We start from the raw sequence: 20,263 nt of genomic DNA, 5'->3' as shown, positions 1-20,263 counted from the left end.
TACGAGTCACTTTATTACAACCCATCTCACTCACACACAGACACACACACACACTACAGCCGTGTGACATTAAAACTGAATACAAATTACTTTATTAGAACCTATCACACACACACACACACACACACACTACAGCTGTGTGACATTAAAACTGAATACAAATTACTTTATTACAACCAATCACACACACACACACACACACACACACACACACACACACTACAGCCGTGTGACATTAAAACTGAATACAAATTACTTTATTAGAACCCATCACACACACACACACACACACACACACACTACAGCCGTGTGACATTAAAACTGAATACAAATTACTTTATTAGAACCCATCACACACACACACTACAGCCATGTGACATTAAAACTGGATACAAATTACTTTATTAGAACCCAACACACACACACACACACACACTACAGCCGTGTGACATTAAAACTGGATACAAATTACTTTATTAGAACCTATCACACACACACACACACACACACTACAGCCGTGTGACATTAAAACTGAATACAAATTACTTTATTAGAACCCATCACACACACACACACACACACACACACACACTACAGCCGTGTGACATTAAAACTGAATACAAATTACTTTATTAGAACCTATCACACACAGACACACACACACACTACAGCCGTGTGACATTAAAACTGGATACAAATTACTTTATTAGAACCTATCACACACACACACACACACACACTACAGCCGTGTGACATTAAAACTGAATACAAATTACTTTATTAGAACCCATCACACACACACACACACACACACACACACACACTACAGCCGTGTGACATTAAAACTGAATACAAATTACTTTATTAGAACCCATCACACACACACACACACACACACACACACTACAGCCATGTGACATTAAAACTGAATACAAATTACTTTATTAGAACCCATCACACACACACACACACACACTACAGCCATGTGACATTAAAACTGAATACAAATTACTTTATTAGAACCCATCACACACACACACACACACACACACTACAGCCATGTGACATTAAAACTGGATACAAATTACTTTATTAGAACCCTATCACACACACACACACACACACTACAGCCGTGTGACATTAAAACTGGATACAACTTACTTTATTAGAACCCATCACACACACACACACACACACACACTACAGCCGTGTGACATTAAAACTGAATACAAATTACTTTATTAGAACCCATCACACACACACACACACTACAGCCATGTGACATTAAAACTGGATACAAATTACTTTATTAGAACCCAACACACACACACACACACACTACAGCCGTGTGACATTAAAACTGGATACAAATTACTTTATTAGAACCCATCACACACACACACACACACACACACACTACAGCCGTGTGACATTAAAACTGAATACAAATTACTTTATTAGAACCCATCACACACACACACACACACACACACTACAGCCGTGTGACATTAAAACTGAATACAAATTACTTTATTAGAACCCATCACACACACACACACACACACACACTACAGCCATGTGACATTAAACTGAATACAAATTACTTTATTAGAACCCATCACACACACACACACACACACACTACAGCCATGTGACATTAAAACTGAATACAAATTACTTTATTAGAACCCATCACACACACACACACACACACACACTACAGCCATGTGACATTAAAACTGAATACAAATTACTTTATTAGAACCCATCACACACACACACACACACACACACACACTACAGCCGTGTGACATTAAAACTGGATACAACTTACTTTATTAGAACCCATCACACACACACACACACACACACTACAGCCGTGTGACATTAAAACTGAATACAAATTACTTTATTAGAACCCATCACACACACACACACTACAGCCATGTGACATTAAAACTGGATACAAATTACTTTATTAGAACCCAACACACACACACACACACACTACAGCCGTGTGACATTAAAACTGAATACAAATTACTTTATTAGAACCCATCACACACACACACACACACACACACTACAGCTGTGTGACATTAAAACTGAATACAAATTACTTTATTAGAACCCATCACACACACACACACACTACAGCCGTGTGACATTAAAACTGGATACAAATTACTTTATTAGAACCCAACACACACACACACACACACTACAGCTGTGTGACATTAAAACTGAATACAAATTACTTTATTAGAACCCATCACACACACACACACACACACACACACTACAGCCATGTGACATTAAAACTGAATACAAATTACTTTATTAGAACCCAACACACACACACACACACTACAGCTGTGTGACATTAAAACTGAATACAAATTACTTTATTAGAACCCATCACACACACACACACACACTACAGCTGTGTGACATTAAAACTGAATACAAATTACTTTATTAGAACCCATACACACACACACACACACACTACAGCTGTGTGACATTAAAACTGAATACAAATTACTTTATTAGAACCCATCACACACACACACACACACACACACTACAGCCATGTGACATTAAAACTGGATACAAATTACTTTATTAGAACCCAACACACACACACACACACACTACAGCTGTGTGACATTAAAACTGAATACAAATTACTTTATTAGAACCCATCACACACACACACACACACACACTACAGCCATGTGACATTAAAACTGGATACAAATTACTTTATTAGAACCTATCACACACACACACACACACACACACTACAGCCGTGTGACATTAAAACTGGATACAACTTACTTTATTAGAACCCATCACACACACACACACACACACTACAGCCGTGTGACATTAAAACTGAATACAAATTACTTTATTAGAACCCATCACACACACACACACACTACAGCCGTGTGACATTAAAACTGGATACAACTTACTTTATTAGAACCCATCACACACACACACACACACTACAGCCGTGTGACATTAAAACTGAATACAAATTACTTTATTAGAACCCATCACACACACACACACACTACAGCCATGTGACATTAAAACTGAATACAAATTACTTTATTAGAACCCATCACACACACACACACACACACTACAGCCATGTTGACAATTAAACTGAATACAAATTACTTTATTAGGAACCCATCACACACAACACCACACACACACACTGACAGCTGTGTGACATTAAAACGGATACAAATTACTTTATTAGAACCCATCACACACACACACACACCACTACAGCCGGGTGACATTAAACTGAATACAAATTACTTTATTAGAACCCAGCACACACACACACACACACACCACTACAGCTTGTGACATTAAAACTGAATACAATTACTTTATTAGAACCCATCACACACACACACACACTACAGCCATGTGACATTAAAACTGAATACATACTTTATTAGAACCCATCACACACACACACACACACACACACTACAGCCGTGTGACATTAAAACTGAATACAAATTACTTTATTAGAACCCATCACACACACACACACACACACACTACAGCCGTGTGACATTAAAACTGAATACAAATTACTTTATTAGAACCCATCACACACACACACACACACACTACAGCCATGTGACATTAAAACTGAATACAAATTACTTTATTAGAACCCATCACACACACACACACACACACACTACAGCTGTGTGACATTAAAACTGAATACAAATTACTTTATTAGAACCCATCACACACACACACACACTACAGCCATGTGACATTAAAACTGAATACAAATTACTTTATTAGAACCCATCACACACACACACACACACACACACTACAGCTGTGTGACATTAAAACTGGAATACAAATTACTTTATTAGAACCCATCACACACACACACACACACACACTACAGCCGTGTGACATTAAAACTGAATACAAATTACTTTATTAGAACCCATCACACACACACACACACACACACACTACACCTGTGTGACATTAAAACTGAATACAAATTACTTTATTAGAACCCATCACACACACACACACACACACACTACAGCCGTGTGACATTAAACTGAATACAAATTACTTTATTAGAACCCATCACACACACACACACACACACACTACAGCCGTGTGACATTAAAACTGAATACAAATTACTTTATTAGAACCCATCACACACACACACACACACACTACAGCCATGTGACATTAAAACTGAATACAAATTACTTTATTAGAACCCATCACACACACACACACACACACACTACAGCTGTGTGACATTAAAACTGAATACAAATTACTTTATTAGAACCCATCACACACACACACACACACACACTACAGCCGTGTGACATTAAAACTGAATACAAATTACTTTATTAGAACCCATCACACACACACACACACACACACACTACAGCCGTGTGACATTAAAACTGAATACAAATTACTTTATTAGAACCCATCACACACACACACACACACTACAGCCATGTGACATTAAAACTGAATACAAATTACTTTATTAGAACCCATCACACACACACACACACACACACTACAGCTGTGTGACATTAAAACTGAATACAAATTACTTTATTAGAACCCATCACACACACACACACACACACTACAGCCGTGTGACATTAAAACTGAATACAAATTACTTTATTAGAACCCATCACACACACACACACACACACACTACAGCCATGTGACATTAAAACTGAATACAAATTACTTTATTAGAACCCATCACACACACACACACACACACACTACAGCCGTGTGACATTAAAACTGAATACAAATTACTTTATTAGAACCCATCACACACACACACACACACACACACTACAGCCGTGTGACATTAAAACTGAATACAAATTACTTTATTAGAACCCATCACACACACACACACACACACTACAGCTGTGTGACATTAAAACTGGATACAAATTACTTTATTAGAACCCATCACACACACACACACACACACACTACAGCCGTGTGACATTAAAACTGAATACAAATTACTTTATTAGAACCCATCACACACACACACACACACACACTACAGCCGTGTGACATTAAAACTGAATACAAATTACTTTATTAGAACCCATCACACACACACACACACACACACTACAGCTGTGTGACATTAAAACTGAATACAAATTACTTTATTAGAACCCATCACACACACACACACACACACACTACAGCCGTGTGACATTAAAACTGAATACAAATTACTTTATTAGAACCCATCACACACACACACACACACACACTACAGCCGTGTGACATTAAAACTGAATACAAATTACTTTATTAGAACCCATCACACACACACACACACACACTACAGCCATGTGACATTAAAACTGAATACAAATTACTTTATTAGAACCCATCACACACACACACACACACACTACAGCTGTGTGACATTAAAACTGAATACAAATTACTTTATTAGAACCCATCACACACACACACACACACACTACAGCCGTGTGACATTAAAACTGGTTACAAATTACTTTATTAGAACCCATCACACACACACACACACACACACTGCAGCTGTGTGACATTAAAACTGAATACAAATTACTTTATTAGAACCCATCACACACACACACACACACACTACAGCCGTGTGACATTAAAACTGGATACAAATTACTTTATTAGAACCCAACACACACACACACACACACACACACACACTACAGCCATGTGACATTAAAACTGAATACAAATTACTTTATTAGAACCCATCACACACACACACACACACACACTACAGCCATGTGACATTAAAACTGGATACAAATTACTTTATTAGAACCCAACACACACACACACACACACACACTACAGCTGTGTGACATTAAAACTGGATACAAATTACTTTATTAGAACCCATCACACACACACACACACACACACACTACAGCTGTGTGACATTAAAACTGAATACAAATTACTTTATTAGAACCCATCACACACACACACACACACACACACTACAGCTGTGTGACATTAAAACTGAATACAAATTACTTTATTAGAACCCATCACACACACACACACACACACTACAGCCGTGTGACATTAAAACTGGAATACAAATTACTTTATTAGAACCCATCACACACACACACACACACACACACACTACAGCCATGTGACATTAAAACTGGATACAAATTACTTTATTAGAACCCATCACACACACACACACACACTACAGCCATGTGACATTAAAACTGAATACAAATTACTTTATTAGAACCCATCACACACACACACACACACACACACACACACACTACAGCTGTGTGACATTAAACTGGATACAAATTACTTTATTAGAACCCATCACACACACACACACACACACACACACACACTACAGCTGTGTGACATTAAAACTGAATACAAATTACTTTATTAGAACCCATCACACACACACACACACACACTACAGCCATGTGACATTAAAACTGAATACAAATTACTTTATTAGAACCCATCACACACACACACACACACACACACTACAGCTGTGTGACATTAAAACTGGATACAAATTACTTTATTAGAACCCATCACACACACACACACACACACTACAGCCGTGTGACATTAAAACTGAATACAAATTACTTTATTAGAACCCATCACACACACACACACACACACACTACAGCCGTGTGACATTAAAACTGAATACAAATTACTTTATTAGAACCCATCACACACACACACACACACACACTACAGCCGTGTGACATTAAAACTGAATACAAATTACTTTATTAGAACCCATCACACACACACACACACACTACAGCCATGTGACATTAAAACTGAATACAAATTACTTTATTAGAACCCATCACACACACACACACACACACACACTACAGCTGTGTGACATTAAAACTGGATACAAATTACTTTATTAGAACCCATCACACACACACACACACACACTACAGCTGTGTGACATTAAAACTGAATACAAATTACTTTATTAGAACCCATCACACACACACACACACACACTACAGCCGTGTGACATTAAAACTGGTTACAAATTACTTTATTAGAACCCATCACACACACACACACACACACTACAGCCGTGTGACATTAAAACTGGTTACAAATTACTTTATTAGAACCCATCACACACACACACACACACACTACAGCTGTGTGACATTAAAACTGAATACAAATTACTTTATTAGAACCCATCACACACACACACACACACACACACTACAGCCGTGTGACATTAAAACTGGATACAAATTACTTTATTAGAACCCATCTCGCTCACACACAGACACACACACACACACACTACAGCCGTGTGACATTAAATCTGGTTACAAATTACTTTATTAGAACCCATCACACACACACACAGACACACTACAGCCGTGTGACATTAAAACTGGATACAAATTACTTTATTAGAACCCATCACACACACACACAGACACACTACAGCCGTGTGACATTAAATCTGGTTACAAATTACTTTATTAGAACCCATCACACACACACACAGACACACTACAGCCGTGTGACATTAAATCTGGTTACAAATTACTTTATTAGAACCCATCACACACACACACACACACTACAGCCGTGTGACATTAAAACTGGATACAAATTACTTTATTAGAACCCATCACACACACACACACACACACACACACACACACTACAGCTGTGTGACATTAAAACTGGATACAAATTACTTTATTAGAACCCATCACACACACACACACACTACAGCCATGTGACATTAAAACTGAATACAAATTACTTTATTAGAACCCATCACACACACACACACACTACAGCCATGTGACATTAAAACTGGATACAAATTACTTTATTAGAACCCATCACACACACACACACACACACTACAGCCGTGTGACATTAAAACTGGATACAAATTACTTTATTAGAACCCATCACACACACACACACACACACACACACACTACAGCTGTGTGACATTAAAACTGAATACAAATTACTTTATTAGAACCCATCACACACACACACACACACACACTACAGCCGTGTGACATTAAAACTGAATACAAATTACTTTATTAGAACCCATCACACACACACACACACACTACAGCTGTGTGACATTAAAACTGAATACAAATTACTTTATTAGAACCCATCACACACACACACACACACACACACACACATACAGCCGTGTGACATTAAATCTGGTTACAAATTACTTTGTTAGAACCCATCACACACACACACACACACACACACACACTACAGCCGTGTGACATTAAATCTGGTTACAAATTACTTTATTAGAACCCATCACACACACACACACACACTACAGCCATGTGACATTAAAACTGGATACAAATTACTTTATTAGAACCCATCACACACACACACACACACACACACACACTACAGCTGTGTGACATTAAAACTGGATACAAATTACTTTGTTAGAACCCATCACACACACACACACACTACAGCTGTGTGACATTAAAACTGGATACAAATTACTTTATTAGAACCCATCACACACACACACACACACACACACTACAGCCGTGTGACATTAAATCTGGTTACAAATTACTTCATTAGAACCCATCTCGCTCACACACAGACACACACACACACTACAGCCGTGTGACATTAAAACTGGATACAAATGACTTTATTAGAACCCATCACACACACACACACACACACACACACACACACACACACACACACACACACACACACACACACACACACACACACATACTACAGCTGTGTGACATTAATTCCCTCCACACTGCAGACACACACACCTCTTGTTCAGACTTTTCCTCTGAGTTTTGTTGGGACTCGGCACACAGGAACATGAGGCAGGGAGTTCCTCCATTGCATTGGCTGGAGAGCGTTTTGCACTGAGCGCTTCTGATTGGCTCAGACAGACATTAAGACCGGCTGGTTCCCGCCTCCTCCTGTGCTCATTTTTATGTATATTTATTTTGGCAGCATCATAAAATTCTGTTCATAGTTTTTAGCTAGAGTTCAGTGTTTTTTCACTGATATGCAAAATTAAAGCAGAACAGCATAAAAATAAATGTCCCAACTGTCTGCGTCACGTCACTTCTGGGCAAAAATCTGGCATTGACCTTATGACAGGTCCCCGCCTCCTTTTCCGCGTGGAGGAGGCGGGGACCTGTCATTCTGGGGTCAGAGGTCATCTGCATCTGGTCCTATTTGGAGACTTCTCAGTTCTCGAGCTGTTTCAGTTTCTTTAATGATTAGTTTTGTTTTAAACCAGGTTAATTTGTTGAACTACTGGTGAATATTTCCATCCCTTTAGATTTTTTTTTAAAATCTGTGGATTTAAATTGGGAACTGGACAGAAAAAATGGTTATTATTTATACCTCCATAGTTGTCATGACAACAAGCATATCTGTCAGAAGAATTTTTTTTTTTAGCTGCACTCCTGTCCACAGGGTGGCGCCAACACAGCCAGCTGCCATAGACTTTATTTTATAGTAAAAATTCATAAAATGAAGTTACAGTTAGCTTGAAGCAGGACTTCTGTTTCCCCTGACGACAATCTTTGTGCGAGGCTAGGCTAGGCTAGCACTAACGCCAGACTGTACATTCCAAGCCAGGATACGTTAACTAGCATGTCTGTGCTAAGATACGCTAACTGTGTTACCTATGTGCTAGGCTAGGCTAAGCTAGGCTGGGACTGATTCTGGGCCAGACAGCCTCCAGCTGGATTTGTCAAACTCTTGTTTTTTTTGTTTGTTGTTGTTTGTTTGTTTGTTTTGTCCCATCCCAAATGTCAGTCAGATGTTTCTTAATTGTTTTAAAACTGGACTGAAAAATAAAAACTATTTAGTTGGTCCAAACTTTTTTAGCCTCTTTCAGCTCAAAGTTCTGATTTGGTCCCAACAGATTCAAGTGAAGCTCGGCTTTCTGAACCCAGGACACAGGAACAGGAGTTGCTTCCAGATGTCATGGCAGACATCCAGTCCATCCCAACCTCTCCAAAGTATCCATCTGTCTGTTGCAGCCAGGTGACAGTGGGCATCTCTTTGACCTTCTCCAGTCCTTGAGGTCCTCAACACAGACACCTGTGTCCTGGATCATGTCCAGAGAAACACAGGGTCAGTGATCCTTCTCATCTGAATCTCACTAAGTCACCATTCACTGGACACAAAGTAATTCCAGCAGGACCCAAAGATCCTTTACAGGGACCTGGGACCAAAGACGTCCAGTCCTCACCTTAGGACACTGGTTAAGAGTCCAAGTCTGACAGGGACACAAAGCACCAGGACCCAAAAGACTTGGATCTTCATTCTCCTACAAAGACATCAATATCACCATCACTAAACACCTCTGACCTCATGACTCCATAAGACCTTTCAAAGCGTCTCTGGATCTCAAAGTCCAAGGATGCCAAGACATGAATATCACTGCTGAGATCAGCAAACGCCTCTACAAGTTCAACACTTTGACCACACACAGACACACTTCTGATGGACAAGTCCAGGAAGTCACTGAAAGCCTGGATCTGAGTCTGAATTCAGGACCATCACAAACCCAGACACTTGATTCTTCATCAGCTTCCCAAGTCCTGCAGTCAAAGAATCCACCGATTCCACAAAGATCACAACATTGTCTGTGAAGTTAAGGTCAGCCAACAAAAGCATCGAAGCTGCTGGTTTCCAAAGCCTGATCAAAAACCCAGTCCATACAAGCACTAAACAATGCAGGACCCAACACGCATCCTTGAGGAACACCAGAAAAACATAGTTTCCAACTGATGAATGAGGTTCAGGGTGAAAATGAAGTCCAGCAACTTGTTGTGGATCCCAGAAAATCTTAGGATGTCCCAGAGAACAGTGCAGTCACCTAGAATGTTTTATGAGAATCGGTATAAAATGCACAAAAACACTGCTGATGTTTGTGCTTATGTTGACCGAGGAGGCGGAGCCCAGATTATGTTGATAGTTGACTTCTGGGACACGGTCTGGGAAGACTTCTCAAATCACTGCCCAGAATGATGTCACAAAAAAATTCTAGACTTCAGGACCGAGGACAGCACCCAAAGTGTTTGTCGCTGCAAACGAGAGAGTTGCATCAGCTCAGAACTTGGCGCCATTTTGGTTCCAACTGTACTGAACTACTGAATGAACATTTAATGTTTTCAACATTTTTTAAAATAATTTAACCACATACAGCAACACATCCAGGTACAGGTGCTATGTGTAGTGCTATGTGACTAAAAAGATTAATCCAGGTTTTGAGTATATTTCTTATTGTTACATGGGAAACAAGGTACCAGTAGATCGTCACAAATCCAACAAGACCAAGCATTCATGATATGCACACTCTTAAGGCTATGAAATTGGGCTATTAGTAAAAAAAAAAAAAGTAGAAAAGGGGGTGTTCACAATAATAGTAGCATCTGCTGTTGACGCTACAAACTCAAAACTATTAAGTTCAAACTGCTTTTTTATCAATTCTGTGAATCACTAAACTAGTATTTAGTTGTATAACCACAGTTTTTCATGATTTCTTCACATCTGCGAGGCATTAATTTTGTTGGTTTGGAACCAAGATTTTGCTGGTTTACTAGTGTGCTTGGGGTCATTGTCTTGTTGAAACACCCATTTCAAGGGCATGTCCTCTTCAGCATAAGGCAACATGACCTCTTCAAGTATTTTGACATATTTTTTTCAATTTCAATTTATTTTCATTTATATAGCGCCAAATCACAACAGAGTTGCCTCAAGGCGCTTCACACAGGTAAGGTCTAACCTTACTAACTCCCAGAGCAACAGTGGTAAGAAAAAACTCCCTCTGAGGAAGAAACCTCAAGCAGACCAGACTCAAAGGAGTGACCCTCTGCTTGGGCCATGATACAAACACAAATTACAGAACAATTCACAGAACAATTCACGGACAAATATATAAGAAATGTTATTGGCGCACAGGACAGGAGGGTCGCCAACACGAATACAACTCCCATCTCTGGATGGAGCTGCACCTTAAACAGAGAGAGAGAAAAAAAAAACAGAATCAGGCATCAGAAAGACAAAAAAATACTGTATAATTTGCCAGCATTAAACAGCAAGAAAAACAGAAGAAATACTAAGGTGATCGCCGGCCACTCCCCCTAAACTTCACTAAAAGACCCAGAATTTAGGTAAAGTTGAGGCCGCGGCCCACTCCAGTTACTAATAAATGAATTAAAAGAGTAAAAAGCGTAAAACAAAACTGTACCAGTATGGTAGCCATATGAAAGTGAAAATAAGTTCGTCTTAAGTCTGGACTTGAAAGTCTCCACAGAATCTGACTGTTTTATTGACGCAGGGAGATCATTCCACAGAACAGGGGCACGATAAGAGAAAACTCTGTGACCCGCAGACTTCTTATTCACTCTAGGGACACAAAGTAGTCCTGCACCCTGAGAACGTAAAGCCCAGGCCGGTACGTAAGGTTTAATTAGGTCAGCTAGGTAGGGAGGTGCCAGTCCATGAACAATTTTACAGACTAGTAGCAGACCCTTAAAATCTGATCTCACTGGGACAGGAAGCCAGTGAAGAGACGCCAGAATGGGTGTAATGTGGTCAAACTTTCTGCTTTGTGTCAAAAGTCTGGCAGCAGCATTTTGAACCAGTTGGAGAGCCCTAATGCTGGACTGCAGTAAACCAGAAAATAGAACATTGCAGTAGTCCAATCTAGAAGAGACAAATGCATGGATCAGTGTTATGTGTCGACGCGGGTTGAGGAGCGGACCTGCGTCTGACGGAACCCAGCGCTAAAATAACCAGAAAGCGGTTCCAATAACAAAACAATTTATTTTTCCACCCTCTGGTGCATAACAAAGTGTATGAACAAAAAATGCGTCAGTCTGGTGGAGTGAAGGCTGGCACGCTCTCCAGCGCCTAAAAGGATCGAAGCCCGGCGCTTCTGGACCCACGTTTACCGCCAAACACCCCCAGGTGGACACGATAAACCGACTCTCTGCAAAGGATAGAAAAGGTGAGGTAAGTCAGCAGCTACAACTAATATCCTTCAAAAGGCACACACTATCAGCAACACATTCAGGTCTGTATTTAAGCTTTATGTAAATGAGCAGCTTCTCACAACAGGTGGAGGATCACCAGTCCGCACGCCACGGCAGTGAGAAGCGAGCTGCACAATTCTCATCACAATTCAAATATACTGCGTAACAAAATACCAAGTTACTATCAACAATTAGTCAAACAATTAATCACCTCTGATGTGTGCTGACAGCATGTGTCCCTCACCCTTCCTCCTTCACAGGCACGATGTGTCAAACCCAGGCGCGGTCCTCAGCGTCTCACAAACGAACATCACAAGGTTGAGTTCCCGGCAATTCTGCTTGAATCACACATGACTTAAATGCAGAACGCCATCTCATTATCTGCTTCAGCTGAAAGTCTTTAAGGTTGCACGTGAGCACCATCCACAGGTGCTGCACATAACGTTGATGAGGGTGAAGGACTCTTCTGCCAGCACCTTCTCCACAGACAATAAATCAGTTTGCATACCACCTGGAGAGCAAAGAAAAGAAAAGAACACCAAAATATCCAGCCACACCCCCAACACACAACAGTACCCCCCCTTTAACGGGAAGCCTCCCGGCGACCGAACAGACCAGGTCCGAGAACAGCACCTCCCTCCGGGATCCTCGTCAGGAAGCAGACAGCGTAACGCTCCCAAGGTCCACCACAGACAACAGGACAGGGCACCGCAGCTGGAAGGCCGGCTGGCATCAACAAAAACCCCAAAACAGTCCCTAGTACAATCCAACATACAAGAAAAACATAAAACCCACCCAAAACCTCCCCAGGGGACCGTCCCATCCAACCCCAGGAAGAAAAGAAAAACTCCCAAATGCAAAAACCCAACACAGCCCCACAAACATAATACAAACATAAATGCATAAAAGAAAAATAACAAACAACCCCCCCAGAATGACTTGCAGAGCCCAACACCCCCCAGAAGGCCTTTACCGCCGGTTCCAGGAGGAATAGCCAGAACCGGAATCCCACAAAGGTCCGCAGGTACACATGGAGCAAACGGCGCCCCCCAGAGGACCGTACCATCAAACCCCAGGAGGCACCCTCCACACAACCCCGGAACCCCAGACCCGGCCACACTTGGCTAGTCGGCCCCACAAGCCAGTTCCCCCCCAGAGGACCGTCCCATCAACCCTGGAGGTGGAACCCGGAAGGAAACAAAACAAAATCAAAGTCCAACCCCCGGAGGACTACCTTAAACAACCCCGGGGGCAAATAAAACAACCGTTGAACCCTGTTACCTTCCCCGGCACCCCGAAAGACCCCAGGTCCCTCCCAGAGCCCCTCGGCGGCTCAATTTTGGCGAACGGCACAAAACATCAAGCCGGGGAAGGGAACAGGAAAAACTAACCCGGCCCCAACCCCAAGGCGCAGCGGAAAACCGGAAATACGTCCGGTGCCTCAACTCGACCATACCCCAGCCTCTCGGGAGGGGTGGAACTACCGAAATGGGGAACGGCAACAGATCGGCCCACCCCTCCAACCGAGGTATGTTCCCGCTGCACCACACCCCGGCAACACCAATGACGAACGGTACAAAGGCCCACCGAGGCTGGAGTGGAACCGGGCCCTAACCAAACCAAAAAAAAAACGCCCCTAACAACCCCCCCCCCTAGGTGCAGAGGTCTTCTGAGAACGCTCAGCGTGACCAACCTGCACCACCCCACAACCCACAAGACGAACGGTCTTGGGGCGAGTGAGGATGGGGTTAGGGAAGTAGGGAAATAAAAAACAACAAAACAAAACGACCCCAGACCCAAACAGAAAATACCTAAATACACATAAAAAAACAACGATCAAGTGAGTCCAGACGGGCTTCTAACCGCCTATCGTTCACTCCACCAGACACGCCTCTGACTCCCCAAACAAATTATAACCCCTATTCAAAGAAACAAAACATTAGCCCAAACAAGTTTTTTTTTTTTTTTTTTTTTTTTTGTGTGTGTGTATTATTTCGCCTGTCCCAGAACACCTGGAGATACGTCACCAGAGAACATTGCATCAAAAACGAAGCACAGGCTTCAACGTCTCCCGCATAAGGCTCCGGATGACAAATAATCGGTTCGGACGCCGAATCTCTGGGTGACTGAGTTATCTGCACCGGTATCGATGGTGCCGCAGCTGGAGCAGCAGGAAGCGGAACGGCTTGCGCTGCAAGCTCTGTAACACGGGCGTCTGTTTGTTCAATTTGGTTTGCGAGATGCTGTAATTGCTCCCATATTTTCTCCAAGTGTTCTTGAACTCTTTCGGCGAATGGAACCGCCTCTGCCGCTGGGTCCATTATAGAATGGCCGGGAACTACTGTTATGTGTCGACGCAGGTTGAGGAGCGGACCTGCGTCTGACGGAACCCAGCGCTAAAATAACCAGAAAGCGGTTCCAATAACAAAACAATTTATTTTTCCACCCTCTGGTGCATAACAAAGTGTATGAACAAAAAATGCGTCAGTCTGGTGGAGTGAAGGCTGGCACGCTCTCCAGCGCCTAAAAGGATCGAAGCCCGGCGCTTCTGGACCCATGTTTACCGCCAAACACCCCCAGGTGGACACGACAAACCGACTCTCTGCGAAGGATAGAAAAGGTGAGGTAAGTCAGCAGCTACAACCAATATCCTTCAAAAGGCACACACTATCAGCAACACATTCAGGTCTGTATTTAAGCTTTATGTAAATGAGCAGCTTCTCACAACAGGTGGAGGATCACCAGTCCGCACGCCACGGCAGTGAGAAGCGAGCTGCACAATTCTCATCACAATTCAAATATACTGCGTAACAAAATACCAAGTTACTATCAACAATTAGTCAAACAATTAATCACCTCTGATGTGTGCTGACAGCATGTGTCCCTCACCCTTCCTCCTTCACAGGCACGATGTGTCAAACCCAGGCGCGGTCCTCAGCGTCTCACAAACGAACATCACAAGGTCGAGTTCCCGGCAATTCTGCTTGAATCACACATGGCTTAAATGCAGAACGCCATCTCATTATCTGCTTCAGCTGAAAGTCTTTAAGGTTGCACGTGAGCACCATCCACAGGTGCTGCACATAACGTTGATGAGGGTGAAGGACTCTTCTGCCAGCACCTTCTCCACAGACAATAAATCAGTTTGCATACCACCTGGAGAGCAAAGAAAAGAAAAGAACACCAAAATATCCAGCCACACCCCCCCAACACACAACAGATCAGGGTCTCAGCATCAGCCATAGACAGGATGGGACGAATCTTCACTATATTTCGCAGGTGGAAGAAAGCAGTCCTAGTAATATTTCTAATGTGGAGGTCAAAGGACAACGAAGGATCAAAAATTACCTCAAGGTTCCTCACTTTGTCAGTGTGATGTATGACACACAAGCCGAGGCTAAGCATTAACTGGTCAAATTGATGCCGATGTCTCACTGGACCAAGAACCATCATTTCAGTCTTATCAGAGTTTAAAAGTAGGAAGTTTCTAGACATCCAACTTCTCACTGCTTTAAGGCAATCTTCTAAGGATTTTATGTGAACAAGATTACCAGCAGTTATCGGCATGTATAACTGAGTATCATCTGCATAGCAGTGAAAGGTAATCCCAAAACACCGCAATATGTGCCCAAGGGGGGCTATATAAAGGGAGAAAAGCAGAGGGCCTAAGACAGACCCCTGTGGAACCACAAATTTCATGTCACTAAGATTAGAGGTAGTGTTACTGTACAAAACACAGTGAGAACGACTGGTCAAGTATGATGTCAACCATGCAAGGGCACTCCCAGTAATCCCAAAATGATTTTCCAGCCTATCAAGTAGAATATGATGATCCACTGTATCAAACGCAGCACTGAGATCCAACAGCAACAGAACCGTAGTGGTGTCTGAATCCATTGTAAGCAGAAGATCATTCACCACTTTAGTGAGAGCCGTCTCTGTGGAATGATATTTTCTAAAAGCAGACTGCAGTGGCTCAAAGAGATTATTCTTAGTAAGATAGTCTACGAGCTGCCGTGACACCACTTTTTCCAGAATTTTAGAGCAAAATGATAGATTTGATATCGGCCAATAGTTTGTCAATACACTAGGGTCAAGATTAGGTTTCTTAAGTAATGGTTTAATCACTGCAGATTTGAAACATTTAGGAACAGATCCAGAAGTTAAAGAAAGATTAATAATTTCCAGCACAGTCGGCCCAAGAGTGGACCACAGGTCCTTAAACAGTTTTGTTGGTATAGGATCAAATAAACAGGTTGTGCTTTTTGTTGACATTACGAGGTTTGTCAGCATGCCAAGTGAGATACTATCAAATTCTGTAAATCTAGGTAATACCTCAGTAATGGTGCCCACATCAATAGCAGGGTGTAGTGGCTGGATTAAGGCATGCTGGGATATGTTTAACCTAATGTCTTCTATTTTCTTCCCAAAGTAATCCAGGAAATCTTGTGCTGTAAAAGGACAGCGAAGTACAGGTGGTTGTCAATGCAAAAGTGTTGCCACCGTGTCGAACAAGAACTTTGAGTTATGCTTGTTTTTGTTGATCAAATCAGAGTAGTAAGTCCACTTTGTAGCCAATAATGCATGCTTATAGTCTAAGAGAGCATCACGCCACGCAAGGTGAAATACTTCTAATTTTGAATGACGCCATTTCCGTTATAGACCTCTTGCTTTATGCTTGAGGGCACGCAGATAATCATATATCCAAACTGATCCATGATACCTGGTATGTGATATAGGCCCAACACCATAGTAGGAGAAACATGCCCATATCATGATGCTTGCACCACCATGCTTCACTGTCTTCACTGTGAACTGTGGCTTGAATTCAGAGTTTGGGGGTCGTCTCACAAACTGTCTGTGGCCCTTGGACCCAAAAAGAACAATTTTACTCTCATCAGTCCACAAAATATTCCTCCATTTCTCTTTAGGCCAGTTGATGTGTTCTTTGGCAAATTGTAACCTCTTCTGCACGTCTTTTATTTAACAGAGGGACTTTGCGGGAGATTCTTGCAAATAAATTAGCTTCACACAGGCGTCTTCTAACTGTCACAGCACTTACAGGTAACTCCAGACTGTCTTTGATCATCCTGGAGCTGATCAATGGGTGAGCCTTTGCCATTCTGGTTATTCTTCTATCCATTTTTATGTTTGTTTTCCATTTTTTTCCACGCGTCTCCGGGGTTTTTTTTTTTTTGTCCATTTTAAAGCACTGGAGATTATTGTAGATGAACAGCCTATAATTTTTTGCACCTGTGTATACGTTTTCCCCTCTCCAATCAACTTTTTAATCAAACTACACTGTTCTTCTGAACAATGTCTTGAACGTCCCATTTTCCTCAGGCTTTCAAAGAGAAAAGCATGTTCAACAGGTGCTGGCTTCATCCTTAAATAGGGGACACCTGATTCACACCTGTTTGTTCCACAAAACTGACAACTCACTGACTGAATGCCACACTACTATTATTGTGAACACCCCCTTTTCTACTATTTTGACTAATAGCCCAATTTCATAGCCTTAAGAGTGTGAATATCATGAATGCTTGGTCTTGTTGGATTTGTGAGAATCTACTGAATCTACTGGTACCTTGTTTCCCATGTAACAATAAGAAATATACTCAAAACCTGGATTAATCATTTTAGTCACATAGCACTACTATTATTCTGAACACTACTGTGTGCGTCTGCAGCTCTGTGTGATACAATGACGTGAGTTTTAAAGTTCTCCATCTCTGGATTTTGATTTATTCTGGATTAATCTGACCCTCAACAGGCTTCTTTTTTTTTTTTTCTACAATCACCTCCAAATCATCAATTACTGACTTCATGCTGTAAAGTTACTTTACTTGTGTGAGGCACCTTGAGGCAATTTTGTGATTGGATGCTATATAAATGAAAATAAATTGAAATTAAAGTTGTGGGCTTTTCTGATCCATTTGTAATCAGTGTGCACAGAAATGACTCCAGCCACACTTTACTCAAATCAGCAAATATCAGAGCTGAACTTTAATTTGTACCTCTGTTACTGTGCACATCCAGACTGCTCTGGGTTTTAATGGAAATACATTGTGATCAGATGGACATTTTAGCCGCAGTGAGCGAAAATCTGTAATACACTGTTTATTCCATGGAAAACAATACAAAAACTTTTGGACTTTTTTTGTCTGGTGACTGTGAATATCTGGTTTATACGATGACGGTTTAGGTGAGTTTTACTGAACATGGGACTGAACAATAAATTGACCTCTCAAAGCTTTGATGATGAAGTCGCTTCCATCCCACACGCTGACTTTATTTTCCCAAATGTTTCTTCTGTTCAGATCTGAAGTGAATCTGTACATCTTGAAGCCCTTGTTGTGTCTGTTTGTGCCTCCAAACGAACAACCCGACATTTTCAGAGAATAAATGAATAAAATAGCTGCATTTACATACAGACACATTAACAGCCAACACTGTTTTAGAACCAAGATGGCTCCAAGAGTCACGTAACCAGGTTTTTTTTTTCCCCCCTGACTTGTCATGTCGCCACTCTCTCAGTCAACGGACTTCACTGTAAATGAGCCTGTCATCCAGCCTCTTTCACCATGACTCGAGATTCTGGAACCAAAAGTGTTCCTGGACTGTGAAGAAACCATGAAATGTGATTCGTAGACACTGATCGTCTGAGAGCCCCTGATCATCATGGTGACTGAGCTCTCAGACAAATACAGACCCTGAGACTCATTCAGCCATGAGCAAGAATTAAATGATTAACAATGGAGACCAAAACATGATGTTGAAGGAAGAAGAGAATCACGGTCTCCAGTCAGCTGCAGCACGTTCTGGAGGTCACAAAGGAAGGATGCGTCTGTCACCTGTGTTCACCAACATGCAGTCGAAGTCTCAGACTTTAGGTGTCTAACAGCAGAGTGTCCAACCCACGGGCTGCCAGCAGAGGGCGTGACACGCATGCAGCTGACAGGAAGTCCAAAAAAAAAAAAAAAACAGTTCTGGGTGAAAGTCAGAGCAGTTTTTGCCAAAGCTGACCTCAAGCCTTCAGAACCAAGGACAGCGTCCAAACCAGTGGA

General features: G+C 41.5%; 1 long non-coding RNA gene across 1 annotated transcript; it reads right to left on the bottom strand.

The window, feature by feature from the left end:
• Positions 1 to 9,141: 9,141 nt before the first annotated feature.
• LOC117527097 lies at positions 9,142 to 10,113 on the bottom strand. The gene is made up of 2 exons (XR_004565435.1): positions 9,338 to 10,113; positions 9,142 to 9,290 (listed from the first exon to the last, which is right to left on the bottom strand). It is a non-coding gene; the product is annotated as an uncharacterized LOC117527097 (long non-coding RNA).
• Positions 10,114 to 20,263: the final 10,150 nt, after the last annotated feature.

This window comes from Thalassophryne amazonica, chromosome 15 (genome assembly GCF_902500255.1).
Source record: "Thalassophryne amazonica chromosome 15, fThaAma1.1, whole genome shotgun sequence".
Lineage (NCBI taxonomy): Eukaryota > Metazoa > Chordata > Actinopteri > Batrachoidiformes > Batrachoididae > Thalassophryne > Thalassophryne amazonica.
The sequence above is the reverse complement of the archived record's forward strand: the minus strand, read 5'-3'. Positions and strand labels throughout refer to the sequence as shown.